This window comes from Phoxinus phoxinus, assembly GCF_949152265.1.
Source record: "Phoxinus phoxinus genome assembly, chromosome: 2".
Classification (NCBI taxonomy): Eukaryota; Metazoa; Chordata; class Actinopteri; order Cypriniformes; family Leuciscidae; genus Phoxinus; species Phoxinus phoxinus.
The window spans coordinates 17,573,957-17,579,260 of NC_136877.1; the positions used below are offsets into that span (position 1 = coordinate 17,573,957).

At 37.0% G+C, this 5,304-nt stretch overlaps 2 long non-coding RNA genes across 2 annotated transcripts; both read left to right on the forward strand.

Moving 5' to 3' along the window:
* Window positions 1–1,108, forward strand: LOC306985277. The gene is made up of 3 exons (XR_013794781.1): window positions 1–304; window positions 753–863; window positions 1,069–1,108. It is a non-coding gene; the product is annotated as an uncharacterized lncRNA (long non-coding RNA).
* LOC306985274 lies at window positions 1,109–2,830 on the forward strand. Its single transcript, XR_013794780.1, has 3 exons — window positions 1,109–1,178; window positions 1,497–1,589; window positions 2,692–2,830. It is a non-coding gene; the product is annotated as an uncharacterized lncRNA (long non-coding RNA).
* The last annotated feature ends 2,474 nt before the right edge of the window (window positions 2,831–5,304 follow it).

The window sequence follows — 5,304 nt, forward strand, 5'->3', positions numbered from 1 at the left end:
TTAGCCCGGATTTTATATCTAATTAACAATTTAATTACAGTACACTTAAATTATTTAATTTTGAATGCATTACTATAAAAATGTAAGTGAATTCTACTACTTTTGTAGACATATTTGAATGTGTGGAAAACTTTAAGTTTAATGGATTAAAATTGTAGAGTTTGTGTACTGACCACGCCCCTTACCCCCACTCGCCACAAGGACACACACACGTGACGCACGCACACACAGTTGTTTCAAGTCAGGCAAGCAACGCCATTTTCTCTCGTGGTTGAAAAGTGCATGCAAATTCGTAGAGCTGTTGGTAAGTAGTTTAAAACAAATGTTTTAGTCAGGTTTATTGTTTCTATTTTTCACCGATTATTATTTGAGTTGTGAAAACGTTGTTTTAAGTAATTTTGGACTTCTTTTCACTAACGTTAGACCCGCTTGAACTTGAAACACAGGCGAATTTAGCAGACATAGTTTCGTCTGTTCATTTGTTTTTTTCTCTCTCTCTCTCCATCAAAATGATGTTTGTGAGTAGTGTATAAACATTGTTTTAAACCGTTTGGGACAAAAATATGCCCCATAAAATCATTTTCACTTGAGTGCAGCGAACACGAAGCCCGCTCGATCTCCTGGCGAATTAATCTGACTTTTTTCGTCTATTTAACGTTATTGGTTTGAGTTTTTATTTTATTTTATTGAGGGGCTGTTTGTGAGCAATAACATGCTTTAAACAGGTCGTGACATTTTCACTTGTTAACTAGGTGGTTTTCTCACTCGTGCACGGTGGTCCCATTTTAACCCCTGCATGTTCGACACAGATACAACGAGATTTCCAGTGAGACACGACGACCGACCACAGTTTACTTAATCTGGTGAGTGAATTTAAGCTTAAGTTAGAAAAAAAAACGTACATTTTGCTACGTTTTTAATTTTTTTAAATTGAGTATTTGAATAAATATATGTATAAATGAAAATGGGTATTTATGACCACTTAGGTCATAAACTGTGACTGAAATCATGTTGTGGTCATAGATGTGGTGACAGCCAATATTGTTTGCTATGTTTACCTTTATTTAGGTTTATTATGAGTTCAACAGAGTGGTGGGGAAAAATCTCAGAACTTCTTTGATGCACTTGATCATTACTCTCCAAATCTGATTTTGGCTGAGCTTTTACGCCAGACAAAGGTGGGTTTACTTGTCTACATCAGTCTACCCCCTCTTTTTCCTATTGTAATTTCTCTAATTTCTTCTCCTCTTTCCTCTGGACTTCACTTTCTTTTTCTTTCCAGTCTTAAATCTCAAATTTCTTTCTCATGTCCTCACCACTATACTCTTCCACTTTTCTTGTTTTGTCTTTTTTCCTTTACTCCTCCATTCTCTGCTCTCTCCTTTCCTGTTTGTCATCTTGTCTTGCCCTGTTCTTTACTTACCAAAATCTGACAAATTTGGGGGAAATTTGGGTGAGCATCCCTAACAAACTTCAATATCTCCAATATCTTCCAGACCACCGAGCCAACAGATGTTCGGTCCCTTTGCCTTCGTGGACTGCCGGTCATTTTGGGGGATGACCCTTCTGCATTCTTTAAGACCTGCTCTGTAAGTTTTTAATAGGTTTTAAATGTTACTGTTACCATTAGAGTCCTGTCTGCTACTAATGTTCAGAATAGTTTATCAGTATCTCCCAGACATTTATTTTCAGTATTTTTAATATTTCAGAATATCTGTAATGGTTAATGAAATGAAAAACTGAAAATATTTGTCTTCAAATGTGAAATAGGCTCAAAATAAAATATTTGTTTCTGCAGTTTAAAGGATTAATTCACCCAGAAATAAAAATTCATTACTCATTCTTTGGTCATTAATTACTCATACCCTCATGTCCTACCAAACCTGTAAGACTTTCGTTCATCTTTCAAACACAAATGAAATCTGAGGGTTTCTGTATGTCCCTTCAGTGACAGTCTACGCAACTTCCAAGCCCTAGAACGGTTGTAAAGACATCAGTAAAATAATCCATGTGACTCCAGTGGTTTAACCATGCGTCATGGTGCTCTTGTGAATGTGCATTGGAAATATATATTTTGTAAATAACAACATTTTATTATTTTAGTGCACACCAAGCATTCACATTACTTCATAAAATTTTGGTTAAACCACTGGAGTCATATGGATTACTTTAATGAGGTTTTACCTTTATGGATCTTGAAAGTGATAGTTTTGCAGAATGTCAATGGAGGAACAGAAAACTCTCAGATTTCAAAGATATTAAATATCTTTCAAAAATATATTTATTGTGTTCTGAAGATGAACGAAAGTCTTACAGGTTTGGAATGATGTGAGGGTGAGTAATTAATGGCTGAATTTAAATTTTTGGGTGAACGAAGCCTTTAAGTACAACTGAAAGTAATACCTTTTACTAATGTCTTTTGATTTTGAAGTACAGTGCTACCATAAATAGATGTATACATTACAAGTATTTGTAGCAAAAGTGCAGTGAATGTGGCTTGGCAGCTAACCATAAAAGCTTGTGCAGAACTGGGGCTGAAAGTGTGTAAAATATCCAGTTAATGAAGAAAGTGATAACTTTTTTTTAATGCATTTCAGTGTAGTTTACATTGTATTGGATATACATTTTAGTTGACAACACAGTATTATCTAACTGTCATTATAATGCCGTGTCAATCTGTTTCTTTGTTAGGATGTCAATGACCAGGACTCGTACCACCAAATTCCAGTGGGAATCCTATGCCTGGATTCAGAAAGTCCACAGCTAGTTTCTGAGTAGACAGTCTTATTATAAAAGTTAGAAACCTCTTTAACTTGAAGGCAAGAAATTATGTTTCTTCACTGTTGTATTTTGAAATGAAAATGTTTCAATTGAAATAAAAAGAGAGAGAAAATTTTCTTAAGTTATTTGCTTGCTTTTTTTTAAATTTTACTGAAGTTATCAAGTACACATTACTTAATTTTTTTAGGGCAACCAGTTTGCTCACATTTTTTAAGTATACGGGCTAGTACATTGAACTTAAATATACTATGTGTACTAACTGCAAAGTAATTGATATTACAAAGGATTTTAAGTTAAATCAACTTGAATTTTTAAAGTTACCATTACTTAAATATTTTAGGGCAACCAGTTTGCTCACATTTTTTAAGTAGATTCAACTTGTCCGGGCTAACAGTGTAGATTCTACCGGTGTGTGTATTTTAATGTCTGTATATTAATTTAGTTTAGCATAAAGTATTGTGAAATTGAAAAAATTACACAAATCGCACACACACACACACACACACACACACACACACACACACACACACACACACACACACACACACACACACACACACTCACACACACACACACACACAAAAAAGAACTCTCCTCATGTGAATGCATCAATTTCATCATTACTACTCTTGGATGAAACAATGAAGCACCGCGATACAACAATCACTACAACACAAAACCCTCTTAACAAAATGGTGGCAAAATCACCCACATTTTAAAACCAGACCCCCACTACTATTGGGTCTCATCAGAATTAGCTGCTCTCCTCAGCAACGAAAGAGATTAATTGTCCCACCACATGTGCAATAATAGCTTGATTCCATGCCCAACCAATCGAATGCGCAATGGCAGTCCACAGAGTAATTGAGGTGATTTGGCAAGCTCTGCCTCGCATACATCGTTCCATAAAGACATCCTATGTCACATGAGGACTGCCCACATATCGCCTCAAGGAGACCTGTGCCAAGGATGTGGTGTAAACATGAACTGGGGCATTGAGAAACCAATGTGTACAAAACAAATGTGTATTTGAATGGTCTCCGTCAGCTTTGTGACTCTGACTGGGCTGTGGGCAATACAAAGTGCTCTGCCTGCCTGATATTGCCTCTGGTCTAAAAATAGACATTTGTCCATGTAAGAGATAGCCATGATGTCCTTATACCTGAAAATGTGTATGCAGTACACCTGTCCACAACAGTTTCAGAAGGCAATCCATTTATAATGGTGTGTGACACACACACACGCACGCACGCACACACACACACACACACACACACACACACACACACACACACACACACACACACACACACATTTTTATCTCGTTATACTCATGCTGTCAATACAGTAAATGAAACTTGAATAGGGAAGCATAGGAAACTTGATACTTAATATTCTCTCAATCTAATTTTATGCCTTGGAATAAATGAAAGGAATAAAATGACTGGGAATTTTTCCCAGTTTCTCTCAGCCTGAGGCGGCTTTAATGGCTTTTCTCCACTTGGATGCAGGTGAGGGGGATTTGATTGCAGCTGAATCATGTAAGAACCTCCCCCTGCCTCTCTTCATCCAGGTGTTCAGCCAATCCCTTTGCTTTCTTCTACTGGACGGTCGCCATATTCTTATTCAATCCTGCAGGCACGCTGAGCACAGCCTTGACACGCTGCCCTCCAGTTACAGAACCACTGCACAGTTCATACATGCTCATATGAAAAGCAGGGGGGAATGAAGGTGAACATGCATTTTAACGTGCATATGGGTAGTTTTTTATGCATTTGGGAACATTTTTGTCAAATTTAGGAAAGGGAAATTTAAATTCTGCAAATGAATTGGTATCACATATATACTTTAATATGCACTTAATTTGACAAACTTTTAGACGTGTTATCAATGAATGTACTATTTCAGCCCCACAGCAGAACGGATCCCTCTTCCCATCCCATGACATGCAAACTCATACCATCTGGAAAATTCGGGCCGAAACCACCAAAGCAGTTTCTCCCCTCAAGCTGTCGACAATGTCCAAACAGACTGACTGAAGTTTAATTGTTGAGGCATTGACCTTACCGTCTTTACAAATAATTTTAAACTGTGACATCTGTAGACATCCCCTTGTGTTTTACAATATATTGTTTAGTGCTGCATTTATTTGTTTCCTAACTGCCAACAACACATCAGGCTGGTTTCTTTGGAGAAACTTTAATTTGTCCTTTTTATCACACTTAGCTTGTAATGAGAAGAATAATTTGACTTAAGACTTAAAATAGATGTAAAATTTTGTCTCTATTTAGATTCTAACACCATGCTTATACACCCGGGGTGCCAGCTTTACTGCATTAGTTTTGATAAGCTGAGCTTTTCTTACCTGCAGTTAGTGACACTTCCACTAGGCCCCATATGCAAACTATTATTAATGGTGATTAATTTACTTGGCAGCCTGATTATTAAAAAAAGAGAGTGAGAAGAGCGAAAAATACTCCCGGGTTGCGGTTTTTAAGTCCCACCCCCAACCCAGCTTCTAGC